The sequence below is a fragment of the Zootoca vivipara genome, chromosome 12 (assembly GCF_965207765.1).
Source record: "Zootoca vivipara chromosome 12, rZooViv2.hap1.1, whole genome shotgun sequence".
In the NCBI taxonomy this organism is placed as follows: domain Eukaryota; kingdom Metazoa; phylum Chordata; class Lepidosauria; order Squamata; family Lacertidae; genus Zootoca; species Zootoca vivipara.
Window position 1 is genome coordinate 31597433 of NC_142595.1, and position 13876 is coordinate 31611308.

General features: G+C 42.5%; 1 long non-coding RNA gene across 1 annotated transcript; it reads left to right on the top strand.

The window, feature by feature from the left end:
* Positions 1 to 8418: 8418 nt before the first annotated feature.
* Positions 8419 to 13398, top strand: LOC132593038 (uncharacterized). Its single transcript, XR_015946692.1, has 3 exons — positions 8419 to 10880; positions 12159 to 12311; positions 13245 to 13398. It is a non-coding gene; the product is annotated as an uncharacterized LOC132593038 (long non-coding RNA).
* Positions 13399 to 13876: the final 478 nt, after the last annotated feature.

The following is a 13876-nucleotide window of genomic DNA, read 5'->3' on the forward strand; positions in this document are numbered from 1 at the left end:
GCTACTCAATAGTAGTCAATACTTAGCTGGTTCCAGGATTGTCATATGTTTTCTTTTTCTAGGACATGTCTTCTTTTTCATGGGTAGTGTGAGGGACAGGGGATATCGCGAAGTCCCTCCCCTCCTGAGTTCCAGCCCATCCCCGAGCGCAGGGGAAAGCAGGGAGAGTTCCGTCTCAAGTGGGGAAGCAGGAAGTGGGTTCCGAGGCTCAGACAGGGTAGCGGAGCCAGCATCCCAGGTGGGACAGGAAGGGGAAAGCAAGGGGGGGAGACCTGTCCCCCCAACTCCGGAATTGCGCAGAAAACGTAGGGGGAAGAGGATGGGTCTCCCCAAGTTGCTGTGTTGGAGAAAAACGCGCCAAACGCCATTTGGAGGTTCTGATTCAAGCGGATAAGATGTGTCTCTGTAAATAGCACTGCCTTTAGCACTGTAAATACGCAGCACCAATAAAAAGATAAAATGCAGAGCGGTGTAGAGTCGTTACTCTGAAGTAGCCCACTCCGGCCACTGTGCCAGGTAGGGTCATCACAATGATACATACCGGTAGTTAAAAGTAGAAGTTGACAAATGTGTCCTACTTTTTGCTCTTCAAAATATGGCAACCCCTATAACTTGAACCAATGGTTTGAATCAGTTATCGTGTTGCCATACTTCCGCAATTTCCCAAACATGTCTGGAATACTGCAGTCGGGAGCAGTGTCTGGACAGAAATTGGTAAAAATGTCTGGGAAAATCTGGATGTATGCCAACCCATGTCAGCAGTGTCGTTTGGGGTGATTTCCCTTTTAAAATAGCTTCAAAGGTTCACCCCCCCCCCCAAAATAAATTTGCCAAGAAAGCTGAACAACTTCTTCAATATTTGAAACATGGCAATCCTATGTATGGGGCCTCATATGAAGTGAATTTTTATTTATATATTTTTAAAATGCAAGTGGTTGCCACAATGCTTAAAACTGAATTTAAGACTGGAAAAAGTAGAAGTTTGGAGATCCAGTATTGATAGCATGAATCAAATGTACATCACATATCTGGATTACTGCAGATGAAGGATCCTAACATGAAACTAAAACAGCCCAGCAATGACTACATTGGTACCTCTGGTTATGAATTTTATTTGTTCCGGAGGTCCGTTCTTAACCTGAAACAGTTCTTAACCTGAGGTACGACTTTAGCTAATGGGGCCTCCTGCTGCTGTCGTGCTGCCGGCGCACAACTTCTGTTCTCATCCTGAGGTAAAGTACTTTTCCCACTGGCTATTATAAATTTGGCTATTCTAAACCTTTGATGATCTTCCAAAAATTTATCCCAAAGACCTATAATTAAACCCCAATATACCATCTACCCATGCATACCACAAAGGAAAGGAGGGAGCAAAGTCCAAGTTTCTTCTGAATGTTAGCTCTTATTAGAAACGGGATCTTGGCAGACCTCTTCTCATAAAAACATTTTCTCTTTTTCTTCCTGCCTCTCCTCCTCTCCTTCATCCAGGACTAATGGTCGACCTTAGAGAGCCATGTGTCTTCCTTTCATATACGAAGGCAAAATTTACTCATCTTGCACAACAGATGGGTCATCCAATGGAAAGCCCTGGTGCTCTCTGACCAGCAACCATGACGAAAACCCCCATTGGAGAGACTGTGATTTCTCAGGTAAGGGGAAAAAGAGAGAGGAAGAAAACAGAGTCCTTTGAAGGACTGGTAGACTGAAGTCCTGAGAGGGATAGATCAGGGGTCGGCAAAGTTTTTGTGGCTTGGGCCGGTTCACGGTCCTGCAGACGCTGTGGTTGGCCAGAGTGTGTGCGCGCATGCATACACATGCATGTGCAAACGCTATTTCTGGTGCTCCTTCCAGTGCACAGGAGGCCTGTGCAGCTTCCCATTGGCTGCAGGAGACTCGGCCATATGCGCGGAATATAAATAATAAGTTGTTATTATTATTATTATTATTATTATTATTATTATTATTATTATTATAAAAAAGGCTATGTGATGCTTTCTGTCTGTTCTGCCAGATATATGCATCAGGTATGCTTTGTTTGCTGCGCAAGATGTGATAATGTGCAAACGATCAGCTTAAGGCAAAGCAGGGATATGGATCAGTGGGAGAGTTTGTCAGGGTGTGATATACCCTGACAAACTGGTAAGCAGTTTGTCAGGTAAGCAGGAACAGATATTTGTCAGGTAAGCAGGAACAGATATTCAGACCACAAAAGGGGAAATGTTAAAGTCCATTTTATGGAGTACAAAGCACGGAAGTATACGTCTGCAAGGCTGCAATGCAACAATTCAAAAAGAAAATTCCTACAAAACTTCAGTCACACAACATGAGATATAATTCCTATTGAAGGTGTTCACTGCAGTCTAAATGACACATTCAGCCGTCTTCAGATGAAGTGAGGCCTGGACTTTTTTGGTCAGTGCAGGGCACTAATGGAATAAGCAGATCATCATACAGTCTGCTATATCCATAATTCTGCAAAGCTCAACTCTGACTGACACTACTCGATGTTCTCACTAATTTCCTTCTGGTTTCCCCCCTCCTTTTTCTGCAACCTCTTTTTCTTCTTATGCTAGTCAAATTCAAATATCTTTATTGCCGTCCATAGACCCACAAAACAGTTTCAAAACAAGATACAGTTAAAACAACCAAACAGCAGGCGAAAGATACATCCGCCTTATGCTAGTGTCTTTCATTCCCTTGAGCTTGCAAAAATTGCATGATTTCGTTAGATTTCTTTAGATCATGCCAGATCTGCTACTTACACAGCATGATACCTGCATAAAATGTCTTTGTTTTTTCACTATGGGGCCGCATAAAGCATAAAGCTAAACACAGATTCAGAGTAAAAGTGTTGCTCATGTCAGGCCAGTTTGGAAGGCAATTATTCCACAATGGGTTTGAAGCAATTGTGAAAAGCATCCTGTTGAAAGATGCAAAATGGGGATAAGAAGTTTCCTGTTTCTTAGATGGAGACAAATATAACCTGTTTCTAAAGAATGGTTTATAAAGATGCCCAGTGCTAACTTTTGGCAAGATCAGCCCATGGTACTAAAAACTGAGCTACCAGGAGAAGCAAAGATTGTGCATCATTAAACTATATGGGGAAAAAAGTGATGAGGAAAAGCACTACCAAACAGTACTTTGCTGCTGTGGTCAATAGCAGTTTGTTGGCTTTTAAAATTAGCATGTGCATAGCCCCACTGCAATGATAAATCACTGTGGATCCCTCTCCAAACAGTTTGCAATTGCAGTGGTACCTTGAGTTACAAACGCCTCAGGTTACTAACATTTCAGGTTACGAACTCTGCTAACCTGGAAGAGTTACCTTGAGTTGAGAACTTTGCCCCAGGATGAGAACGGAAATCGTGTACCTGCGGCGCAGCAGCAGCAGCAGCAGCAGCAAGAGGCCCCATTAGCGAAAGCACGCCTCTCGTTAAGAACAGTTTCAGGAACGAATTAAGTTCGTAACTAGATGTACCACTGTATATGCAACAACAATCAATTCTCTGGTTGTCCCACCCCCCCCCCCCCAATAGTGGCTATTACATACCCATTAACATTTCTCTGATGACATCCTATTTAATAATAATAATTTATATCCTGCCCATCTGGCTGGGTTCTCCCAGCCACCCTTGGTGGCTTCCAACATATATAAAAACATAAACAGTAAACATTAAGAAACTTCAGATTTCTTCTAAATGTTGTATAGTTACTTATCTTTGCATGATTCTACCCTTACACCATTTGTCCAAAGAAAATAGGGATGTCCTACCATAACCTTCAACATATATTTTTTTTTATGAAAATAGTGGTGTCCAAAGGAAAACAGGGTCATTCTGGGATCAAACCAGAAACCAGGACAGTTTCTGTAAATTTGGGGCTGTCCGTGGAACATTGGGACACTTGGAGAGGCGGTGTATTATGTGAGTGCTGTAAAATTTGGATAACCAATTTTACACAACACAAACATAGAACAACTTTGAGACTGCTCTGTTGCTGTTGTATTATCAAGAGAAATGACACCTGCTTCGGCAGATGCAGAACATCATTGCACCAGGCCAAGCTAGGAGCCTTACATGGCAGAACATGCTATGATGATTGCTATCTAAAGACTTGAAAGAAGAAGTTAGAGGTTGTGCAAACTCAGTATGATAAGCTAGGTTCACCTTCTTTTATAATCAGAATCTTCTCCCAATCTTCACTAAATCAGCTCCCTATCACAGAGATGGGGACAGTTTGTAATGCAAAGGCCACATTCCCTTCTGGTTAAACTTTGGGGGCCACATGCCCTTGGTGGGCAAGGCCAGAGGCAAAAGCACAAACAGCAATTATTGAAATTTTCTACTTTTATAAAGTAGGTTAGGTTCTACAAATATTCAAGCACCCCTTTCTTCCCTTCACTCTGGCAAGCAAGAGATATTATCAGAGTTTAAAGACACATTCCAGCCTGTGACAGATCTATACTGGTTGTTTATAATGTATATAATGTGTTAATAAAATGTGACACCAGAAGACACTGTAGAGCAGTGAGCCTTCAACAATAGAAAATTGCATTGAGAATGATATAACGTTATATTTAATAACATTTTAACAGATCAATGGAGATCCAGCCCAGGCCAAACCACTCAAGGAGCGTTCACGCCTGGGCAGGGTGTATGACCTAAGGAACATCTTGAGGGCCAGATAGAGAGACCAGGGTGGAATTTGCGTGTTCAGGCCCAGAGACCTCCCCGCTAAATAAATGCAAACTTGACTCAAATTTTAGTTTGGTTTTGGGCAGAATTTAGGCCACAACTTAATTGATTGCAGAAAGTGAGTGGTTGCATAGGCTCTGGTTCACCTAGCTCCCTGCAACCTTGAAGGTAGCACTGACCCCGGGCACTAAATAGGTTAGCCAAGGGTGAACACCTCGATAGGCGGAAAGCCGGGAACAGGCTATGTCCACCCCTGAGAAATTTTGATTTAAAACATATTGCTCATAATAACCCATTCAGTGAATACATCCTGTTTTATGGCCGGTATATAGATGAATAGATATTTATATTTTCGGAGGATATTTTTAAACCATTCAACTGTTGGATCAATAGTGCGAGTCCACACTTGACCTTTGAAGGTACATTGGGTCCATTGTTTACCTTTCCTTGATCTAGAAATCTTTGTGGATGATTAAAAGTGTGGCCCTATAAGAAAAGCACAGATAGAAACTCCTTCTTACATTACAGATCTAACCATTTCAAACATCTCCATGATAACCTTCCCTTAGGTCAGTTTCTAAGATTAAAATGCAATTCATCGGACCCACATGACTTTAAAGCCCATTCAAAAATACTTTCTACATCCTTATTACCAAGAGGTTATGCAAACTCAGTCATAAAAACTGCCATTAAAAAAAAACCTCATAAGAGAGAGGTCGACCCTTCTTACATCTGTTTCACATATTAATACAAGATCTTCGCGTATTTACGCTTCCCTAGAATATAACCATATGACTTTCAAAATTGAGAAAATCATTAGGCGTCATTGGAATATTCTTAAGGATATCCCGGGGTGTGATAACACGCCCCTCTTTGCCAAACGATGCACAATGACCACTCCCCATATTAAACGGGGGGCGATTTTTGCGTGCTCGCGTGCAGCCCCCTGGACCACAGAGCTACTCCCTGGTAGTTCGGAACTACCACTCCCTTCCCAGGCTGGATACCTGGGGTCTCCGCCTACCCCAGCCAATCATCCAATCCCGCCTGGGGAGGTGTTGCCATGGGATTGGCTAGGTTAGGGGAGGGACTGCCCAGCTCACAGAATAGAATTTGAATCTTACTTGTGAAGCAGAAGTCAGCTCCAGAGCTTCTCCCACACTCCACACCCTCATTTAAGTATTTTTTTGAAGGTTTACCTTTCTTTTTCACAGGTACGCAGGCGCTGCTATGTCAGGGTCGCTGTTGAAGGGCTGGAAAGGAATTTCCCAGCATTGGCAGGATTCTCCTTTCCCGTAGCAATACCCCACAACTTTGGTGGTGTCAGGCCTTGGGCGGAATCCTTTTGGCTATCTTCCTAAAGGGGGGGCTGAGGTGGTGACCTCACTCCCTTGGCAGCGTCAAGATCAGGGTTCCCCCATTAAAGGGGTCTTGGGGGGAGGTATTGGCCATACACCGAGAGGTTGTCATAGCTCTCCGCCTCCAGCGGCAGCGAACAGAGACGAGCTCTCTCTGCTTGAACATATGTTCTCCAGAGCCAGCCCAATCCCCACATATTGTGGATAATCCTGGTGTCTCCCAGATCTGGGGACAGGGAAGGAGAATTGCCCAATGCGTGAGACAAGGTCTCCCTACATCTGAAACTTAATAAAGTTGTGGCCAATTTTAATCCCATAACAAATTGTCTTGAGTCATTATTCCACTCAGGGATCAACAGGGGTTTGGGGGGAATCCGCCTGTCCATGCAAAGTCATTTAAATATGTATTGGTTCATAAAGATTTAAAATCCACACTCACACAACGTACATTGTACAGCCCTTCACGTGGTTTTTTTTAGATGTGGGCATTGTATTAATGTTACATACATAACCCCTCAGCATGTTTTAATTTGGGTTTTAACTTTCTCCTGGGCTACAAGGGTCACTTTAAGAAAGAAATTTTGTATCTGTAGATTGCCAACACATGTAATTGAAATCAATACTGTCTTTGTCCATATAACCTCACATTGTAACAGTTGATGTTTATCGCAGCTACTACTATGACACAGAACTACTATCCTGTTACATCACTTCTGGTATATACAGTTGTTTATGGTATTTATATTATTCTTTTTGTAAAAAAGTGTGTGACATTACAACATTGCATTTATTTGCATCAGATGAAGTGCAGGATTCTGTGGACCTGGAACTACTTGTTATTGCTGGGGCTTTGTGAACTGATTCAGGTGGAACAGACACGTACCAATGTCTAGACCTGAGTATGAACTGATCCACTGGGCCTTCTGCTTGTTTCATTGTATTTTATGAACTCATTTCTGTTGAAATTGATATGATACAGTGAACCAAAGGAAAAGGTAAAGGGACCTCTGACCATTAGGCCTAGTTGTGACCGACTCTGGGGTTGTGGCGCTCATCTCGCTTTATTGGCCAAGGGAGCCGGCGTACAGCTTCCAGGTCATGTGGTCGGCATGACTAAGCCGCTTCTGGCGAACCAGAGCAGCTCACGGAAACGCCATTTGCCTTCCCGCCAGAGCAGTACCTATTTATCTACTTGCACTTTGACGTTCTTTCCAAATGATAGGTTGACTGAGCAATGGGAGCTCACCCAGTTGCGGAGATAAGAACCCCCGACCTTCTGATTGGCAAGCCCTAAGCTTTGTGATTTAACCCACAGTGCCACCCGCATCCCAAACATAATACAGTGAATTAGTATACTTTATTTTGCAAGTGTGCAGCCAGTTATGTGTTTTTATTGAGTATAACTCTACACAACCCTAGGTTTGTTGTTGTTTTACTAATGTTTGTACCATGGCTGAGTTTTCTAAGGAGTTTGGATATAGTATACTGAGAAAGACAAATTATTAAGCATGTTTACTTTCTTCCACAGTGAAGATGACCAGTTGTTAAAAAAAGAAGACATGTTGTTACTTACTTTGTCAAACAAAAAAGTACATTTAGAAATGCACACAGCAGCGTTAACTGAACATGTAAAAAACAACTTAATCCCTAGAGGATTTAGGATCCCTAAGGCACCTCCTCTATTTAAGAACAATAGGAGATTAGTTTAAAAATGGGTATCGATTTTGAATAAATGTTCTAATGATCTAATGCTTTTGATCATAGAACAATCTGCCATTGATTTGGAAAAGGTCAACAAAGATTTAATGGAGTTAAAACAAAGGACAAAAACTAAATACCATAAGGAGGATTTTGACAAACTCACTCACAAGCTGGATCAGGACGTTAATAAATTTTCCAATGAATCAGCCAATTTTAAGAAAAAGAAGTTGAGCAGAGATCGCAATGATTATTTCACAGGTAAAGTTCATTTAAGGCTGAATTCTTCAGGACTAGTTCCCAGGCAGTCTAACAGATCAGATATATCTTCACTTTCTACCACTCCTACTGATTATGAACACTCTAGCCTATCTAGTGCCAATGGTTCGGATGAAGACAGAGAACTTAGACTTAGATCTGGTCAGATGTACCAGTCTTTTTCCGCGCAGTGCACCAGACTCCCTACCAGAGGAAATAATCCCTGAACACAAAGATCCACTTTAGTGGTTACTTTATCTGACAGGACAGTAATACCAGAGGAACCTCCAGTATTAAATTTAGGTCTAGGTTTTGTTCCCACTCCCAAGACAATATCAAGGAAGAAGAGAAACAGCTAAGTAATCCCAATTTCTACTTACCTATACCTAGTGATCCTGCCACATCAGTGAAAACCAAACTACAGGTCATTCTGAATGACATTGTGTCCTTAGGCTATATAAATGAAAGTTTATCGGATGTTTTATGTCCCGATCACACTAGGGTGCCAATATTCTACACACGTCCAAAAATACACAAAAATGTGCTCCCACCACCGGGTAGACCTATTGTGTCCGTGTCAGGATCATTGTTGGAAAATTGTGCACAATATAGTGACACATTTCTACACCCCTTCACTAAAGAAACCCCGTCTTACATTAAGGATACAAAACATATCATAACCTCTCAGGGGGACTCCTTACAGGGAGCCTCCCCCGGTCATCCTGACCAGTACGTCTCCAAGTGACAGCAGCAGCAGTGAGTCAGGAGGAGAGAAGGAGGAGTGGAGTGGAATGGAGGAAGGGCTCCAGGAGGCTACAGAGCCCCTGGACACGCTCGGGAGAACAGGAAGTGGGACAGGGGCTCTGACAGGCAGGAGAGCCTATGCACCACTCCAACCACCAAGAAGGGGAACCTCTCCGTCCGGCGCCCAAATTTAGGTGTGCACCCACACGCAGGGTTACGGGGCGGCGTTTCGGGGGGTGCCAAGGCTTTTATGCTGGTCACGAGGGAGAAAGAAGCATTGCAGGGTTCTGACAGTGACAAGGCAGTCATGCTTTCTGGTACTGTATCTTTGCACTGTAAATAGTATGCACAATAAAACACTTAAAGACAAGAAGGACTGGAGCGTCTTTACTCGAGAGTAGCTGCAAGCCCCTGTGACATAACCCTTATTGAAAATTTGCATGTTACTCCACATAGTATTATTGCTAATGGAATGTGTCGTCCCTATATACTAATGTACCTCTGGATACTGTAAAATCTCAAATCCAAGAACTGCTAATGGATCATAATCAGTCTTCACCACCAGCACATTTTTAATGGAGATTCTTATTTAGTTTTATCTAATAATTTTTTCTGGTTTGGTTCAAAGTACTTCATTAAAAAAAAAAAAAGAGGTGTAGCCACGGGCTCTACGTAAATGTGCTCCCAGTCTGCCCAACATCTTTATGAGAAATTTTGATTTAGAACATATTGCTCATAATAACCCATTCAGTGAATACATCCTGTTTTATGGCCGGTATATAGATGAATTGATATTTATATTTTCGGAGGGTATTTTTGAACCGTTCAACCGTTGGATCAATAGTGCGGTATGTTTTGTAAAAAAAGTGTGTGACATCACAACAGTGCATTTATTTGCATCAGATGAAGCGCAGGACAGCGAAGCAAGGTTTATATTCCGGAAATCCTTGTCTTCGAATATGATTCTGTGGAACTGGAACTACATGTTATTGCTGGGACTTTATGAACGGATGCAGATGGAACAGACACATACCAATGACTAGACCTGATCCATGAAGCGAGTGCAGTATGAATTGATCTACTGAATTGATTCATTGTATTTTATGACTCATTTATGTTGAAATTCATATGATACAGTGAATTACTATCTTTTTTTGCAAGAGTGCAGCCGGTTACGACTCGTGTGTTTATTCAGAAAATCCAAGCCACAAATATGAAGCAGCAACCATGTCAGGGTACCTGTTAAGCCATGGCCTTAAGGCGGACAATTAAATGGGAGTACGAGCTAGGCTCAATAAGACCATAATTAACATCGCGGGCTGCTTGAGGTGAGGCTGCCTTCTGTTCCTGCTGGGAACCTCTCCTTGCCCCAGCAAGGGGGAATAAAGGAAAGAGATCACCAGGACGATCCATCAAAGGTAAATCGCTCTCTCTCTCAGTTGCCCAGAGGATACGCTGTTGCTGTTTCGAATGCATGCACCAAAAGAGGAAGCTCTGGGTCACGTGTATGGGTATATATAGGTCCCTCAATCCGTTTGGACTGCGCCCCATTGAAAATGGGGTCTAAGCCCTTTCTCTGCTGTACTAATTTCAGTATCCAGAGATATAGGCTAAAAAGAGTAATTTTCTAAATCTGTGTAAGGTTCTGTGTAAATAATGTTATAAAAATGTATGATTTGCATATTACAGGCTTTTAACCTGCCCCCCCCCCACTCCCCAGATCATGATGGTAGCAAAGGCATAGTAGGAATCTGTCTGTTGAGACATCTTTTCCTGGAGCATAGAGGGAATAATTCTCGATTTCAGGTCAGATGTAATCCTTTTCTAAGGAAGCTTCCTGATTTACTCATTGCAAGATAAGATCCACTTCCCTTTGTTCTTGGCATTGTGTACAAAGAGGAAACAAAAAACAATGAGGCACACTGAACTGCTGTTGGGAAATATAAACATATGCCATTTCTTGTGGCTGAGCAAACATCAGTCACCTGTAGTTGGAGGAAGGAAGGGCAAAGTGGGGCTTATAAAAAGAGTACTTCCCCGTCAGAGTTCCTTAGAGAAGAGATGGGCTCCATCATGGCATTCCTCTTGCTCACCTGTGGTCTCTTACTATTGTTGCCTGAAGCTGTGGGTAAGAAATATTCCATTGATTGTTTCTGATTCATCTTAACGAGGCTAGTGGATCATTGATCTCTGCTTTCAAAGGATCTCTTACAGCTAGCTATCACTTGCATCAACTTCTGTTTAGCTATGATCCTGTCTTAGTGGGGAAAAGATGACTTACAGTCTGTCCACCCATCATTAAGCCCAACTGAGTTAATGGGCTTGCCAGTGCTGTTTTTTCTAGAAAAAGAGGTGCTGGAGCTCAACATGAACAGCTCCCTTGTTCTATTATAATGGCAATGGCACCTACCTGAGAGGTGCTGGAAGTGAGTTCTGGAGAGTTCCGGCTGAAAAAACAACCCTGGGCCTTACTCCCAGGTAAGTGTGCACAGGATTGCAGCCTTCATAGAGGTTCCATAGCCCTTAAACGAAACCTCAGACATGTATAACTAAGGGTAGACTGAAATTCTTTCCCCTTAAAACCGCCACATCCTTCCCTTTCCAAAATGGGGCATGGTTTTCTGCTGCTTTTAGAAGACATCTGAAGGCAGCGCGTTTAGGGAAGTTTTTAATGTTTGATGTTTTAGTATGTGATGGGAGCTGGGGAAACCCAGCCCGATGGGTGAGGTATGAATAATAATAATTAATAATAATAATAATAATTGGCTCACCCATGCTTACCTTTCCCCACATTTCTAGGCACAGGTCCGGGCTTTCCAGGTCCACATCTGACCTGACTGCTTTTTTTTGGACCTGACATCCCTGAAAACCCACTCTTGGAACAAATGGCAATCCATGGAAAACCCAAATTGCCATTCGATCTGATTCAGTGGTAAAGATTGGGTTTTAATGGGAAACCGGTGGGCAAAATAAATAAAAAAATAAGCACACGGAGATGGACTGAGAAAGCATGGCTTCTGGTCCCAAGTGCCGCTACCACAGCCCAGGTTGGGTGGGATGCTCCAGTGACTACATATGGTACCAGTCTGTGGCACACTGGGGAGGGGGGAATGCCAGCCCACCGCAGGAGACAGCTTGAGAAGTAGTGCCTTGCTCTGTATCCACTGCTCACTCACTGCTAGTTTTTGAAGCCACATTCACATGGTATTAGCCATGATCCATATTGATGCTGTAGTTTCTGCTCTTTGGATTTTCTTAAATCAGCTTCAATTCGTCTACAAAACTGAATGCTGAGTAAGTGGAAATTGAGACAGCTGTTGCACATGCATCGATGATGACTACACCCTTTCCAGTTAATGAATTGCAGTTCTTATTCTTACACCTTTGTCCCCTGTTTCCATTTCAGTTGGTGGTGCCTGTGTCTGCCCATTTATTTACAACGGTAAATCCTATTCCTCTTGCACCAGGGATGATGCTCGTGCGATGTGGTGTGCCACAGAAGTTGACCCTGACACGAAAGAAATGATCAAATCTAAATGGCAATATTGTACGAATAAAGGTGACCTGTATTTTCTTCTATTTCTGGTTTCCTATGTCACATATATGCATAGCCATTTTACTGTAATAATGTAAACAGATCTTTCTCTTGAACTTTAAAGCTAGATGTGGGTCTTCCATAGGCATCTGATTGGACATCGTGGAAACAAAATGTAGGATTACATGGGCCTTTGGTTTGATGCAGCAGAACTCTTTATGTGCTCTTTAAGAGGTTAGGGACTACCATCAGTAGCTTGTATAGATTTCCTTATGCCCGAACTATTACAAATCTCCGTCCAAGGATCAGATAAAAGTTGCTTCAAGCAACAAGATCTCTGAAGAAATGAAACACATCACCACTATGTTAATTTGAAGAAATGGTTCAAACTATTTTCCTAAGAGGCACTTTTGTACAAATATTTCCTCCTAATAATTGATAAAGATTGCATAGACCGGGCAGCGCTAAACTTCGGCCCTCCAGATGTTTTGGACTACAATTCCCATCTTCCCCGACCACTGGTCCTGTTAGCTAGGGATCATGGGAGTTGTAGGCCAAAACATCTGGAGGGCCGCAGTTTGGGGATGCCTGGCATAGACCATAAAAGTCACATGTCATATTTTCTAATAGTACTGATATTAAATTGGCATAAATGCCAGCTATCCCCATGTCTTGTTTTATATCTAATATAACTAAATTCATTCACTTAATATTTCTTTATAGTTTCTTGTTTCTTTAACATTATTGTCAATTGAGCAATTGCCACTTGCTCTCACAGGCTCCTGACCAATTCATTTGTCCTTGGTTTGTAGCTATCTTTCTAAGCCTTTGTAAAGGAGATCCATGGCAAGGTTCATATATGTGTGACTTGTTCACCATTTTGTTTTATTTATTTTGTATTTTATGATCACCACTACTATGTTTCAATGCATATAATCTCACTCTGTTTGGGTCTAGAGTATGGAGGTAATGATATTGGACGACCCTGTGTGTTCCCCTTTGTGTATGAAGGCCAAACCTTCAACACCTGCATAAATAAAGATTCGGGGGATTACTGGTGTGCAACAACAAGGAACTATGACAAGGACGGGAAATGGAGCTTGTGTGCTGATACCAGTGAGTATGATGCAGGGGGCTGGAATAACAGGAGTGGTTGGCCAGATGAATAATTAGTGAATGCACCTTGTAGGCCAAGGAGAGTGAGAGGGAAGTTCAGCATTCCCCAATCTGGTGCCCTCCAGACATTTTAAACTGCAGTTCCCATCACCACTGACCAGTGGCCATACTTGTTGGGGGAAGACTGATGTGAAACACCTGGAAGGCCCCAAGTTGGGAGCACTTGCTTTGCATGCAAAACATCAAAATTTCATTCCCCATAATCTCCAGGTAGGGCTGGAAGAGCGTCCTTGCCAGTCAGAATAGACAACCCCAAGCTAGATGGATCTAGCGTCTTACTCAGTTTGGACTGAGTCATTCCTGAGTCATTCCTGAGCACAGTTCCAGGTTCAGGCCAGCACATCTGAGATGACAGGTTTGGATAGGACCATAGAGAACTGAGTAAATAGTCTTCAGAACAGTGAAAAAAGGAT